The sequence below is a fragment of the Cicer arietinum genome, chromosome 6 (genome assembly GCF_000331145.2).
Source record: "Cicer arietinum cultivar CDC Frontier isolate Library 1 chromosome 6, Cicar.CDCFrontier_v2.0, whole genome shotgun sequence".
Taxonomy (NCBI): domain Eukaryota; kingdom Viridiplantae; phylum Streptophyta; class Magnoliopsida; order Fabales; family Fabaceae; genus Cicer; species Cicer arietinum.
The window spans coordinates 11,253,618-11,271,638 of NC_021165.2; positions in this window are offsets into that span (position 1 = coordinate 11,253,618).

Below are 18,021 nucleotides of genomic sequence, written 5' to 3' on the forward strand. Positions count from 1 at the left end.
TATTATAATATATTAAAATAGATTCTCAAATCATTTATTTGACACCTAATAATATTTTATGCCACATAACTTATTTGTTTAGTTGTTATAGATATAATCTCATCTCTTTCTATTATTAGTATACTAAACAATTTCATTTCATAAAAAAAAATCAACAATAAAAAAACATTAATAATAACTTATAATGTAATAAATGTTTTTATATTATCATTTATTAAATGTATTTGGTAACCATTTTCAATGAAAGTTCAAACATCTTTCTTTTATTCTTTTCATGGTTGAACCAAGATTCAAGAAGACACATATCATAACATCGAGATATGAACCATTGTTTATGCTAACTTCCTCTCTAATTTGAATATAACAAAATTTCTTTTGTTGTGTTTGATAAAATGCAACTGATGTTATATTCATTTGAGTAACTAACTTTGGTATATTTTTCTCCTTTATGACCACATTTTTCTTCCACAAGGGATTGTTAGCCACAAGAAATGCGTCTTTCGTTTTATGTCTAATATTTAGTTACATAATTTTTATGTTATCTTTCATTTACAATATCAATGATAAAAAAAAAAAAAAAATCTAATTTATTTAATTTATGTCGATCCTAATTATTAATGTTCCATTCAACAAACTGTATGTTTTGCCTCCTTTAAGTCATTTCTTATTATATCATTTGCTCTTCTTTTTATAAACCATAACGTCTTCATAGTTTCTAATTTCCATCATTCAAAGTAAAACTATTGTTACAATGCATATTTTTTTTAGCACAATAAATCAGCTGAGCAATGGTTCAAATTTACAACATTTTTTGGAAAATTAAAGCTCCCACAATAATTAAGGAACAATAATAACAAAACAATTATCTATAGGAAATTTAAAACCTCTAATCTATGTTTTTAACTTTATGTTCTCTAAATTAAATTTCAATATTTCCTTTTGTGTTATAATTGAATCACGAGTGACATTATATTTGTTGTTTTTGGCTCATATAACGCAACAAAAAAGACCCGACACAAGAGACATTATATTTGTTGTTTTTAGTTCAAATTTTTTCCTTTAAAATAGTCTGTTAACTTAGAAAGAGAAGTAATTACTATTATCAATTATATCATTCAACTACTTATTTTCAATTTTCAAGCACAAACATTGGTTTGAGTCCGGTTTCCATATATGAACTTGTGAATTTTAGTCATAAGTATAAACCAGTATGTTTTTTAATCATTTTTGACAAAATTGAGATAACAACATGAAGGGAGTAATTCCAGAGGCTGATAATTCTGCATTTGTAGAATGTTTGGCTCTTTCGACGAACAATCCTTATATCCTTCATCTCGCATTCACCACTGGAATTAGTGGCCTCCTCTTTTTGCTATGACACTAGTGAATTGTGATCATGTTAAACTCGATGTCAATGCAAACATGCACATAATGTTTTATTCTCACTCTCTTTTGGCATTTCTCTATCTTTGTTTTCATTTTTTAGTACTGTTTTACATTTATGAATATGTGCAGGTGTAATATCTGGTGCTCTTTTGTATATCAGAAATGATTTTAAAGAAGTGATATCGTTGTTCTCAATTACATTTTTTTCATCCTTATGTTATGAACCTTACACCTTGGGTTTAGCGGAAAAGATTAGGTCCCTATAAGTCGGATTAAAATCTTTAGTGAGAGAAACATTCATATTTATTGTACAACAACTTCTCGAATAAAACCAAGGGCATGTTTAATCCACGATGACTCCTCTAATGATCTCTGCACTTCAAAACACACAGATTGGTACACAAAAGGATATCCTAGCAAAACATGATGGATTGCAATAATAGTTTATAAACTTTGAGATATAGAGGAATATGTGGAGGAATGGCATCAACAGCACTGTGGGTTTCTAATCTTATTGTTCTTCAATCCTTTTTATCTGTCACAGACACTGCATGGGTTTTCATGATTTTGGGAATAAACGGAACTTATATCATCACATCGATTTAAGGGTAAAGTTACTAAATCGTCCTTAAGTCCTATTTCAAATTGACTAATATCGATATTGTTACTTACGACGACTCGTCTTGGATTCAAATACGAAAATCTCACTGTTGTAGGAATTAATTACAGTAAAATTTATCATCTTTTATAAGATAAAAATAATTATTATACCTTTGTTTTAGATCTAGCAACAATTTTTTTTGAATCATTAGCTTTATATAAACAAAAAACTCATATATAAATTAAAAAAAAAAGCCACGTATATTCAAATTTCTATTAAGTCTTATTGACTAAAGTGTGACACACTGTTTAGTTCATCTCTTCCATGTTGTAAAGGAATGAAATAGAATATATAATGAAAGTGTAAGAAAGAAATAAAAGAAGAGAGATAGAGAGGATAGTGAGAGTAATGCAAGGAATTGATTGAAAGAATTCATATTAGTGTAGCGTGGGACGATGGAGGGGGAAGGGGATTAGGGAGGGATAATTCAGTAATTTTACAAATTTTAGTTACAAAAGATAAAAGGGGGTAGGAGTTGGAAAACCAGGGGTGCTAGTATTATCGCCCCACTGAGAGAAATCTTCTTTGAGGCCCAACACACATATAATCAAACTGTTAGACTTGACCCACTTACACCCATTATAACGGTAAATTAAAAGTGAAATTTGCGTTGGTATAGATATATGGCCTTTAATGGAATATATTAATATTTTTCTTTAGTACACTAGAAATCTTAATACAAGAGTTGAGTAATTGAATTTAAGTGATTAATAAGAATATATTGTTCAATTTAAATAATTGAATTCAATGATGTTCAATTTTAGTAACGATTTAACATTTTGAACCTATTAGCTCACACACTCAATTTATTAACGTAACGTACATATATATTTTTATTATTTGATATATAGTTAAAATTTAGCCGTTGAATTATATTTGAGAATTTGTTAATACTTTAATTGATTTAAGTGTTTTATTATATTTGATGATATATTTTAAATATTGAATGATATATTGTGATATATTTTACTATTTTTAAGATGTTTAAATATTTAATTTTAATTAACTTTTTTTAAATAAAAAGTATTTTACCTATATAATTCGTGAATGCACTCTAATCTGTTCCTAATAGAGTTAACTTAATTTAAATTTAATGTAAAAATTTAAAAATATTATTATTAAATTCAATATCCTATCTCATATTCGAAATTCGATATCTTACTATGGTATTTAAATTTCTTTATCGTTTTACTTCAGAAAACAAAATTGTCGTAATGTATTTTTCACTTGACACGCACCATATTATATATTTATTGTGATATAACGATAGGCCTGTCCACCTTATAAATATTCCTCTTGTTCTACGCTCGGGCCATGTAAACTAGAGAAGTATATATTAGTTAAAGACGGTTTGATATGTAAAAATATGATATAAAGTTTTGATAAAATAATATAGGATACAACAGTATAAATAGTATTATATTTTGTATTTTATATATACATAATATATAATAAAATAATAATGTTTTATTTTATACATATCTTATATTACATAATATAATATGATATATATTATATTTAATTTTTTATTAATAAAAAAATACTAAAAAATCAAATAAAAAATGAAATAATTTTATATTTAAAATTATCCATTGATACAACTATTTAAATTTAAAAAAAATAAATAATAATTAAATTATTTTATTTTATTTGTTAGAATATAAATAAAGATACCTTTGTAAATAAATTATATTTATTTTAAAAAATTTATTAATTTTGATATTTTTATAATTTTGAATACTAATTTATTAAATTATATATAAAAGACTAAACTACTCTTGGGATAAAATAATAAATATTTTTAAACTAATTATTAATTAATATTTTATTTTTAAGTTTAATATCAAATTTATTAATTATTTTTATATTTATATTTAATTAAATTTACATTTTTATATTTTAGATTATATTTATAAATTGTTTTTATATTTATATTTTATTATATTTAATTTTATATTTTATAAAAATAATTAAATAAATTATTATTTTTATCATATCACGTTGATTTATAACTCAGTTCTATTAATTCTAAATTAATTTATTATATCACATTAGTTCAATAAATACAGAATTTAAGCAGAATATTATAACTTATTTCCATATCTTTTATCATGTCTAATTAACGAGATTTTTTTTCTTCTAATTATTAAATAAAGGTTCTATGCAATTGCAAACATGGCAAGGCGATGGTTTGGAATTAAACAACCAAAGACATGTGATTGTATTGTACGGAGCTAAATAAACAAAGGCTTTGAGACAAAAGTAAACGAGGTCTAAAACACCTTTAATATAGGACATAATCATAAAGGGGCGCATGATATTGTGCCAAAATCTGAACCATTATTAGAAGGGATAACACATATCAATTATCATATTTTATTCTGTTGGAATAACTAGAGCAAAGGCTTGCAAGTACTATTATATACTTAATGGTCAAACTCACCAAAGATTGAATCATGTGTCTTTGATTTTGAACCAAAAGTGGTATAGCTCCTATTTTATGAGACTTAGCTTAGGCGATCGTTTGTAATTAAACAATTCAAGTCATATATGTTTTTACATTTTACATAATTAATTAAAAGTAGTTTCTACTTTTTACATAAAACACATGCAACTAAATTTTGTAAGAACTTAATCACTTTATAAATTATGTAAAAAGGAACTAATATATAATATTATACAAATCTATTATGTAAATTAATATTATACATAATATTGTTTTTCGTTTTAAAATAATAATATTCTCTAGCTTCTATCAGGCCTTATAATAAATTTGTATTCCCTGTAAAATTTTAATTTATGTCCCTAAAATTATTATACTAACGGGTTTAATTTATGTTGGAGTGTCTATTTAACAACCATGTTTACAACAATACATAAAAAAATATATTATCCATAAAAGATAAATTTAAAATTTAATTTTTAAATTCATATTTTTATTACTGTTAACTTGAATTTATTGCATCTAAAACAATTATATTTTATTTATCTCAAATAAAAAAAAATTATTTTTTGTAGAGAAATTATTTTATAAAGTTTTAAACATATTTTAAAAAAAAATCGATCAAAAATATATAATGACATTTCAGCATTGACATAAAAGGTGTATGATAATTTTATAGAAACTAAAGTATAAATTTTTTATAGATTAAAAATGAAAATTTAAAACTTTATAGAGAATAAAAATCTATTTAATCCTATATTATATATAAGTTTTTCCTCTATGAAATCAATGTGGCTTGGATGGATCTGAATAAAAAATAACCGTGGATTCTCTGTCCAACAACTCTATTTAATTTAAAAGTTTCTTATCTCATTTCAAATCTTTTTAAAAACTATCAAATTTTATCTGAGTATATTTATACGTTTATATTAATCAATCTATTTTTTAGTATTTGGGAACTTTGAAGATAACAAAAATAACACCCTTTAATTTATGGACTATACAATGAAAATCAAATTTACTCGAGATTTTGCTTTTTAAACTTAAAAACTCAAAATACATGTTTGGCTCAAAGATATATGAAAGAAAAGAGAATTAGATTACTGTATTCATTTCGAAAAATGATAAATTGCCAATTATCATTTATATTGTAGCTATAGTTATTAAAATATTTAAAAAATATTAATTTAACAAACATTTAGCTTACTATTTTACTTATCCTCCTCCCCTGAAATAGATTTTTCACTTTATGCTTTAGTGACAATGTAACAATGCTTAAGAGTGTGTTTAAAAAAAAAAAAAAAGGACTATAGCGGGTTAAATAGGCTAGTCTACAAGCCACATTCTATAAAGTAAGTTGTCTGAACATAGATTCAAACATATATACTAAATTAATAATAATACATCATTTGCCAAGTTTACGTACGAGTCTCTATAACATACTCGATAATTTATTACTACATCTATTTTAAAATGAGAATCGTTTAAAGTTTATACATGTATATTAAAAAAAATAATTAATAGAAAAAAATTAATTTTACCAAAATATTCTTATTAGTTATTAAATTTTTCAATATCATAAATGTAAAGTATGATTAATATTTTAGAAATAGTTTACATATCATTTATTGGAGGATATAATTAGAAAAATAGTAATCAAAATTACCTCGAAAATAAAAAATACCATTTATCTTAAAACAGTTTTTTTTCTCTATAATATAACTCTCGTTTTAAAGTTGATGGAGTACTCAAAACTAAGTACACACTGGTTAATGGTCGACTGTACAATTTCTTCATAAATCAGTTTGTATTGCATACATTCACGAATTTCTTATGAAATTGTAATTTACAGTATATCCAAGTGTTAATGTATTCATTATAAAGTTTTACTTATTTTCTAAATATTTTAGCTAAAAACGCAGATTTTGTCTTCTTTTTTTTATATGAACATATTTTGTTTTTTCTTATAAGACTCAATTTACATTATTACATTATTTAATTTAATACATTAATGATTTATTTATAAGAAATAAGAATACCGTTATTTATTTTAATTATGCAGGGGAAACATTAACTTTTTCTGTCTTGTAGGGATTGGTGATATTAAATGAATTTAGATCTCACTTTATAAGCTAGCTCAAACCCAAACACATTCAATAGAAAGGATAAATGGACTTGGATCTCACTTTTTATTAAAAAGTATATGAGGAAGTATCATAATTTTTATTAACCTTAATTGAATGAAATATATTGAAAAAATCTATTATTAGTTCAACTCATGAGGCGAGACAGAAATATACAAAATTACAATATTCATTTAACAAACATTTAGCTTACTCTTTTATTTTGATTCTTTAACCTCTAAAAATGTTTACAAAGCCTTTTTTTCTCTTGTTTATATTTTTTATATATGTTAACTAAATTATTTTTCAAAAACGCAGATGTACCATTAAAAATACTGATCGATAAATTCATAAAGGATTATTGTTAATTTTATTTTAATATTGATAAAAGATTAAAATGATGAGTAAAAAGATAATAAAGAGGAAGACTGTTGATGTATTTTTTTATAAGTTTGAAGAACCCTAACAATTAAATTTATATTTATTTTGTTTTTGTTAAAAACATATTGATAATAATTCTATATATATTTGTTATTCTTCGTTAGAATGTTTAAAGAATAATTTTGTAAATATATTAAAATAAAAAGTATCTAAACAGAAGAAAAAAAATAAAAATTACTTTATAAAAATTTTAAAAAATAAATAATAAAAACAAAATTTAAGTATTATACGTAAATAACTCAATTTGTTCATACCTTAATAGTAATAATATGTTTTAAAAAAATTAATGATAAATAATACATAAATATTAAATCAAAATAATTAAATATTGCATAAGGTTGTACTATTAATTAAAGGAAAATATGTTTATAGTTAGTCTCTAATTATATATTGTCAAGGTGTTAATTAGAAAGATAAAATATAAAAACAATACATGGACTAATATATGTGTGTGGTGGGTCATGGGTTGAAGCCCCCTCGCCATCTCCTTGATCCAACTCTGCCCCAATCACCAAGGCACTGAAGTTAAAAATAAAAGGTGAACACTTTGTTATCCAAAAGTCTATTGAATATTTTAATCATTAAATGTCATGTCATAAAATCACCTAAAATGTCACCTCCTCTTTTATCAAAATTTGTATGAATTTTTTTACAGTATGAGTATTAAAAATAACATGCAATTGATCAGAAATTATAGTAATAATTAAAATTAAGATGGTAATGTTTTATTTGACCACTCGAAATAGAAAAAATAAAGACATTGATATACTATATGTGATATATTAATAATATAATAAAGAAATATGTTAATAAAATCAAGATATATATTATATGTGATATATTGATAATATAATTAAAAAAAATATGTTAATAAAATAAAATAAAATATTAAATAAATATATAAAAATTTGAATAAACCAACAAACATGTCATTGACTTTTTTAATATTCAAATATAATTTGTATCTTTGTCAAATATTTATGACTGAGGTCCCTCTCTCCTCTCCCCACTTCTGTTTTTTTTTAGAAAGTTGAATTTAATGATATGTTACCTTAACTGTCCCATGTAATTAAATTTATATAAAAAATAAAGTTATTAAAATGGTATCCGACAATGGACATTTGCTTTCAGTTTAGTCAATGTGTATCCTTTAATCATTACAAATTAGTTTTTATGAAAATAAAAATGAGAAGAACATCACACCAAAAAATGACTTCGTAGCTTCCAGTTGAAAGGATACAGACTATAGCTACGGTTTGCATTATTTTGAATCCTGTAACCTCTTGAATCCAAACCAGTAATTGAACACAATAGTTCTTCCTCCTTATCTTATTTTTCATGTTCATTTTTTTTGTGAATGTACCATATTCACTTACCTCCTTAAATTTATGTTTACACGAGTTTGATAGTTAAAGTCATTTTCTAGTTTGATGTTCTTTTGATATTCAGTTTGGGTTGGATTTATTTGTAAAAATTAAATTGAAGGTAGGAGTAAATTGAGAGTATATATAAGTAGTCAATAATTTTATTTTTTAATTATATGGTGGTAGTCAACGGGCCACCTCATCAGTCTAACATTGTCAAAAAAATGTAAGTGGATATAAAAATGTAACTAAAAAAACGTTTGACGAAGATAGGAATATATTTGAAAATATTGTTATAGCTCCGTCTTTAAATAATTGTTGTAATTGATTATTTTATACAAACTAAAAAATGATAAATAATTGAAAAAATAGTTATAATAAATTACATATATAAATTATCAATTTAATTTCATTGATAAATAATTGAAAAAATAGTTATTTTCATTGAACAAACCAAACAAACCAATCTGATACTCGAACTGATCAATCTTAACTCATAATCAGGTTGGTTTGTTTGATTTTGATGAAAAATTATAAGTTAAGATTGATCAGTTTGAGTATCAGATTTGACTAAAAATAACTCAATCCAACTCGTATACTCCTAAGCACCGGTAAAACGCCAACAAGCTAGTTTATAGCTTATTAAACTATCTTATAAATTTGTTTGATTAGAAGAGATGTGTTTGGTAACAAGTTTTTCAATTTTGATATGTTATTTTAAATAACGTTTGAGTTTACAAGTTATACTTTTTACATTTTCTTCCATCTATAGTTTTATTTTTATTATTATTATTATTATTATTATTAGTATTATTATTATTATTATTATTATTATTATTATTATTATTATTATTATTATTATTATTATTATTATTATTATTATTATTATACCAAATAGTTACCTTATTCACTCACCACTCTCTCATCCACTAGTTCATACATTCACGTATAATTTTTTTTACGGTGAACTATTCATTTTATTTAATTCCTTGTCAAAATAACTTAAAAAAAATTATGTTATTCATCTTACAAAAAATTGATTAAGGTATACATTGTCATATTTATTATTATTATTTTCATTTTCTAATTTATGATTGTGATAAAATTAAATTCATTTTTCATACTAAATTATAATCAGTAAACAATTGCATTGCTTTTAAAATTAATATATATATATATATATATATCAGTAAACAATTGCATTGTTTTTAAAATTAATATATATATATATATATATATATATATATATATATATATATGAAACTTGTCAAATTTTTAGAGAATTTTTTAAATTTGTGTTTGTATTGTAATATAAAAAAAAATAACAAAAAAAAAAGTAAATGAATTATATAGTTCTAGTTTTTATTTCAAAATTTTGTTTTATTTTTTTGTTTGTTCTACCACAAAAGTAAAGTAGGAAAATTAAGTAAATTAAAAACTATGTTATGTCATTTTATGTTGTTAAAGTTAATTTTTTTAAATATTTTAATTTTAATTAATTAATTTTTTAATTATAAATTATCTATTATCAACTATCAACTAATTTTTCAGTCATCAGTCATTTTTTTAATTATTAATTAGTTTATTGGTTAATTTTACTAAAATAAAAGTATTAATAGAATGAGGAAGAATTAAGGAGTTAATTATGGGTCTAATGATGATGATTCAGCATGACCAGGCACAGTCGCACATTCTGACTCGAGAACTGAGCCAGGAGCCAGAACACACGCAAAGCAATATTTGGATCTCTAACATTGACACGTGCCTATGCTCCCTTCTACAGTACATTCTCTCTCGAGCGTGTCACAAACTTCATCACCCCTCTTTCACTCTTTCTTCAATCACATTGAACCCCTCAAAACAAACGCTACTCCCTACACATCAATAACTATTGTGACTTTGAGTTTTTTCACCCTAATTTTCAGAAGTTTTAATGTCATCTATTATTACTATTCAATAGCGATGGTAAAATGGACTAATTCGTTTTCAGATACAGTAGATTGATTTAGGTGTTTGAGTCAAAAGTATTCTTTTGTTTTGTAGTGAATTGTTGCTGTTTTTTTTTTAATATTTTATAAAAAATAATAACAATTAAATAGTTAGTATATTACAATTGTTTTTATGTTTATGTTGATGATATTAAGAAAACATTAATCTTAATGTTTTTAGTGACAAACATTTGTCTCAGTTATATTTTTATAATCAATTATAATTATTATATTTTAATTATTATTTTTTATTTAGAAGATAATTAATTATTAATAAAAAAATATTTATTTGTATGTAAATTATACGTGGCAACCGTTTCTTCAGTAACTCGTTTTTAATAATAAGAAATATTTAATTAAATTTATCAAAAATTATTAAACTTATGTAAACAAATTTACATTATGTAATTTAAACAAAATAATAAAATTTACATATGTAACAAACTATCAATAACTAATTTTATCAACAAAAAATTTACGTAAAATATTAATAAGTTAATAGCAGTATTTTAAAGTATAATATTGCTTCATAGATTAATCTTTAAGTTTTGATTGGATAAATTAATGAATCAATTTTAATCTTTTAATTTGGTTGAGTTAATAAATAAAACATGAGAAAAAAACCCAACTACAAGTCACATATTTTTTTTATAATTTTTTATTTATTTATAATTTTATCCGACCGGTTAACCCGCTCCACTATGTGATTACCTTATTTTTTTGTATGAGTTAAACGAAACTAACCAACTTAAATAGGGAAGTTCAAACTTTCAGCCTGTCCAGTGATTCATTTTGCCACCCTTATTTGTCATTGAGATTTTAGTGTTTTCTAAGCATACTCGGTTATTTATTTACAAAAAAAATATTTAGAAATGAATGACTATTTTAATATTTAATATACTATTGATTAATTTTTCAATTGTACTTTAAGAATAAAGTGATAAGAAAACTGCGAGTCTTATGGTCACTTCAACCAAATATTAACAATATTAATTAATAACATTGATGATTGAAGAAGAAAAAATACGACATGTATCTAGGGGTTAGTGTAGTTGGGTTGTGTTGTTTTTTATTATTAAATTTAATATTTAAATCGATCAAATATCTATTGAGATGGATTCAATTTTTAACTTGTGATTTTTACATCAAACAAACTTGATTATGAGCGAGTTTGAATTCACAGGTAATAAAAAAAAGTAATTTATATTTCAAAAAATGTATAATTAATTTTAAATACTTCAACATTTCAAAAATAATAAAATTATATCACAACAAATCTTTCAATACTTAAAATACATCTACAATAAAACAAAATACTTAAATCAAATAAATTAACAACAAATCTTCAAATAAAAGTCGATAAATAAATTATAATTATACATCAACAATAAATAAATAAATAATATATATATATATATATATATATATGTGTGTGTGTCACATCAATAGTTGGATTCCTAAATCTACGAATTTAAAATATTAAATTCGTTATTCATACCGAACATCATTGAAGTGTAAATGAATTAGTCCGGATTAGACATAAATTTAAATGAGTTATAGTTACTTTTTTTAAAGAACAACTATTATTTTCAGACATTCAAAATCAGGTAAATATTTTAAACAACATAATTATTTATTTGAGTTATTTTTATTATATTACATATATAATATAATTATTTTTTATTTATTTCCAAGATAATAACATTCATTACTTTTTTTCTAAGTCACCCTTATTTATTAAACTAGTTGTACGTTAATGATGAACTGATAATAGATGAATTACAATGATATTATATTTTAGTCTTAATATATTGCTATTTTGATTGAAAATTGTTATAAGTAATTATATTTGAAGGTTCACATTCTAAATAAAACTACTACTACGAGACGGTGAAAATAATAGACTAATACTAATTAGTTAAGTAGTTAGATGAATGAAATACAATAAAGAGTAATACATTGATAAAAAAAATATAATTAATATTTTATTGATACTATGTTAAAATGACAAATAATATAGATAAATAGGTGTTTTAAACGTGACAATAATATAAAACTTAATAATTACTTTCATCCACAAACACACAATGCCTGTACTATATAAATATTGAGATTATGTTGGAATATAAAAGTGTTTAAATTTAAAATTTATTGAAGTTTTATATTGGACAAATTTTATATATCGAGTAGTTTTCAACTTTATAAATACTAAGTTACATCTCTTCTTTTTTTTTTTTTATGTCTTTTCGATATTCTAGAGCAGTTTTGTACCGTTGTCACTTTTATTTTTAGAGTGATTGTTATGTTGTAGTTTTGTCGATTTTTGACTGGTCTTAATATCACTATTATTTTTTAGCGGTTTTCATATCGTAGTCCCGTCAAATTTTTGGTGGTCTTATTATCACTATGAACGATTTTTGTGCCGCAGTCTTTTAGAGTAACTTTTTGTGTCGTATTCCTTTTGATATATACATAATTATAGTACTATATTGCGAATGACTTTAGTTTTCATATTTAAAGTATCTTTATCTGTTTAAGGGTGTAATTTTAAAACGACGTAAACTCAGTAATCTATTTGATTCATTAATTGATTTTAAAACTGTTTTTAAAACTCAAATACAATAAATTCATTACAAATCAATTTCAACAAATAAAAATAAAAATACGCTCGTTGAAGGGTACAATTGTTGGTTTGGTTTCTATTTAGGTCCAATCTAAATCAACCAAAATAGATGTATGTGGATTGATTCGAATTACGAGTTTATTATTTTGAACATAATGTATGGATCTCACCCGTTGACATGATTATGGTGTTGCTGGATCATTTGTGCGGATATAATTATGACTTTTAAGTATTGCATTTATGTGTTGAATTTGAAAGTGTTTTAATTCAGTAGTTCAGGTGCCGAAAGTTAATTCAAGTCTTCAAAATTCCTAGGATAAAATGCCACACATTTTAAAAATATATTTATAAATTACTTATGTCTTGTGAATGGAAGGACCCAATCTCAGTAATTTGCTAATTGTTGAGTTGATTTCATTGATTCTAATTTGACACAAAACATACCAATTTTTTTTTCCTACCACGAATAAACAATTGAAATTATATACCAATTATTTTCTAAATTGAACAAAATTTTATTAAATTTGAAGGAGAGAATCCAAGTTGATATTATAATAACCACAAAAGATGCCCTAATTGTAGCACAAAATGGGTGGTGTGTCTGGAATTGTTATTGTGGTTGGCAGCAAAGTAATGATAGCTAGTGGGATTTTGCTGCATCAATGGCCCATCAAATGTTGTTCCTGCAAGGCTGCAACTACATACTCCACCTTTCCACATGACACTCATGGCTAGGAAACAAAGAGACACATCATTGGTCGTACGGACAACTACACCTTTGCCCATCAATTAATTCTAAATTCTAAATTCTAAATTGAAGTATCACTAACAATAAAATAGGTTCAAAAGGTTAACTCTACGTTCATTTGTCAAATAAACTTTTTTTTTTTTTTGAAAGAAAATTTATTAAATACTTATAGTGTGTGTAAATAGTTATATGATAAATCATGTATAGCACACGAACGTAAAGGTGAAAATTTTGGTTTACGGAAAAATAAGTTTTCTAATAAATAAAAAAGTGAAAGTATAAAGAAGGATACGTTGCACATGAGCGTTGAATCATATTAAAAACTCATACTTTAAAGATAAATAGAAATGTAAGGAATTGAACGAAAAAAGAGACAAAGGGAGGAATAAAGGAAAAGAGTGAGAGAAGGTACACGAATTATATTTAAAATTACATATTTTTAACGACTGAAACGAAGATTTATTTGATAATAAATTGACGGAGATATGACGTTTAGGATTTAATTGTCTAACAAAAGTAATATTTGTGGAGTTTAAAACAAATTTAATTATCAATGGACTAATTCGACACTACATGACATTTTCAGGAATCAAAATGAGAATTTATTTAAAATAAAATAATTATTTAGTTGTTTGATAAAAAAGAAAGACTTTAATTTATATGCATTAACATTGTAAAATCAATTTATATTGCCGTCCAACGAGAATAATTGATTTAAACCATCAACTTAGAGGCCATTGTTAACAACCTTTTTGTGAAAAAAAAAATCATTTTTTTTTAAGAAAACTCAGTTTTAAATGTATTTTTTCGTTTTTGTTACAAATTTTAAAAAAAATGTTAATGTTAAGCAAAAAATCTATAAATTGCTTCATATGAAAAATTATATTAAGTAGCTTCTCTCAAAAATAATTTTCTATAATTGATATTTTTATTAGAAAATGATTTTCATTACAACTAACAAAAAAAAATAATTTAACATTTTCTAAATTTTTTTAATTATTGAACACTAAAATTATTTTTATTATAATTTCTAACAAACGAAACCTTAAAAGATTTCAATGGAGTTAAAATAAAAAATTACAAATTACAAATTATAATAGTCAACATCCAATGAAATAGCCGCCATAAAAGTTATTGGATTTAGATTTAGGGTTATTTTTAGGTTGTTCAATATTTTTTTGTATTCTCATTAGGGTTGTTCAATTTTAATTTAATTAAGATGTGTTAAATCATGTGTCAAAAATATTATTTTCATAGGATAATAAATTAAAATGATTTTAATTATAAGTGTTATAAAGTAGACTTTAAAATAAAATAAAAAATAAGTGTTTTATAAAATGAAATAAATATCCTTAATTACAAAATAGATCATATAAATGAAAAAAATTAGTCAAAAATATAATATTTGTAATTTATTAAATGAAAACATTTTCTCAGGTTGTTACGAAATTTATTTTACAAATTCTTCTCTTGATTTTACTTTTAAAATTTTATAATTTTTTATCAATTATAATTAAATATGTATTTTTATCTTTTTATTATATATAATTTTTTCTTAATAATACTTATGTTATTTTATAAATACACATACTTCTATTTTATTATTATTATTATTATTATTATTATTATTATTATTATTTTATTTTTATATCAAACTACTAAATAACCAAACTTATTTTTTTCTTCTTTTCTTTATGTTGTTCTTCATCAACCAAACAAATATAAAGATTCAATTATCCAAGTTTAATTTTCTCAAAAGTTAAGAGTTTACTTTATTTTTCTTATGAAATAAATTAAGTCTTACCATTTTTTTATGATTAAAATAAATTTTTACTCTTAATTTAATATAAGAGATAAAAAATAAAAATAACAAAGTAGCCCTGTTAGTTCTGAACTCCGCATTTGGATGGTGGCGAAAAGGCTATTTTACATTCTACCCTTCATCATTACACTACTATCTATCCCTTTCATTTTCTTTTCTTATAAAATTTTCTATACTTTTATATAAAAGTTTAATTACTATAAACATTGATAATGTATAAAATTTTATACTGTTAATTTATTTATAATTTTTATATAGTTACGATAAAATCAAATATTTTTAATAATTTGATATTTGAAAATTGACTAATATTATAAAAAAAATTACATTTTTAGAGTATACAAATCAAATTATTTATATATATATATATATAATATAATATAATAATATAAATTTAATTACAATTTTAATTTTTATTTTTATAATTTTATAAATTAATCTCCTTAATTAAAAATTGAACAATCTTAATCTTAGTCTATCTCTCAAATTGTTTAATTGTTAATTTTTAAAATTAATCTCCATTAAAAATCCAACGATTTTAGTTCATGGATCTCTCAAATTGTTTAATTAAAAAATAATGACATAATAGATATCATGTTTGGCATACCCATAATAGATATTATCTTTAATCAACCGCGTAGAACTCTTCAGGCTTCTCGTTTTTATACTTAATTGACATTTCAACACACCAATCAAATTTGATAGTTATTAGATATATCATTTTCTCCACCCATTCATGGGAAACCAAGGGTACGTATAATCATAAATTGAATTTCTCAAAAATAGGTCTTTTTATGTGAATACTCAAAAATAACTTCCTATAACATACTCTCTTCAACCATTATTATAAATAAAAATAATTATTTTTATAATATTTAAAAACAAAATTAATTAAATACAATTAATTTTTTAGATTTCATGAAAAATTAATGTACCTCAATTTTTACTAAATTATCAATTTTAATGTAAAACACTCAACTATTGATATTAAATATTTTTATTAAAATAAAGTATATTAAGAATAAAGCATTAAATGAATAAAAATAATAAAATTTTATTTATAATATTGACCAAATAGTGAAGGAAAAGAAGTTGCACAATGTAAGTGTATGTGATTTAACCGGGACCCATTATCTATAATTTATTGTAAAGAACCAGACCAGGTGTTAATTAGTTAATGTTGCTAGTGCTTTTCACAAATTCATGCATCGAGTATCCACCTTCATTGCTAGAAGAATCGAAGACATCTAAATATAAATCTAATTAAAGCACTCTACTTGAAGTATGAAACTTCAGTGTCATACATCTTCTTCAAGTGCAAGAAGTACCAACAAAACGTTTGATATGTGGGGCTAAGAAATTGAGCTTTAATATTAAACCCACTACCTAGACCAAAACTATTTCATAATTTAATTATTACACTAGTGCTTTTGCTGCTCATCATGTATTCCATCAGACCATAAGTACATAACCTATTGTATAAAGGAAACTTATAGGATAATTATCTAGTAGCAGTTATTATTTTAGATATAATGCTTAAGGAGCTATTAAAAAAAATAAAATACTCAAATGATGAAAATTGTTAATGGCTTGCTGTACTTTTTTTCTACATGATATAATTGTAATTATAAATTTACGTATAATTACGATAATGTCGATATTTATTGATTGAGATAGAATTTAAATTTAAGAACAATTGAGATAATTTTTTAGTAGCAGTCATTTTAAATATAATATTTACAATGTTAATGAAAAAGATATTCAAATGATGAAAAATTGCTAATAGTTAGCTATATTTTTTAGATTATGTAATTACTATTAAAAATTTATACACAACCGACCAATATTATTGATTGAAGTAAAATTTAAAGATGGCTATCAACTTTATATATTTAAATAAAATCTTATACACGGAAAGTCTAAAATATGAAGCTAGTTTGAATAATTAAGGGACCAAATTTAGAGGGGACCATAGCATGTAACATGAAAAATTTATGATGACTTTACACCTAAAATGGGTCGAATATATGTACATATATATATATGGAAACGGGTAGAATGCACTCACGATAGGGATTATTTACTATATATTAAATGATTAAATTAAACTGACAAAAGAAAAATAATAAACTCATATGTTTTCTTTACATGTAAGATAGGAATAGGAGTGTTATAATTAAATCACTCCAATTTAGTAAAAATAATATTTGAAAAAGTTGAGTTATAGACTAAAATTTGAGACCAAAAATAAGTCTTTAATTTTGTGGTTCGAAACAAAATTAGAGGCACTTATATATGTCTTTAATTTTTCTCATAAATTCAAATTTTTGTAATATAGAATTGAAGTTTTTTAAATCAAATAAATCAGCAATGAAAAAATTGAAGACTAAAAATGACTCATTTTTTATTTGTGTATATAAAA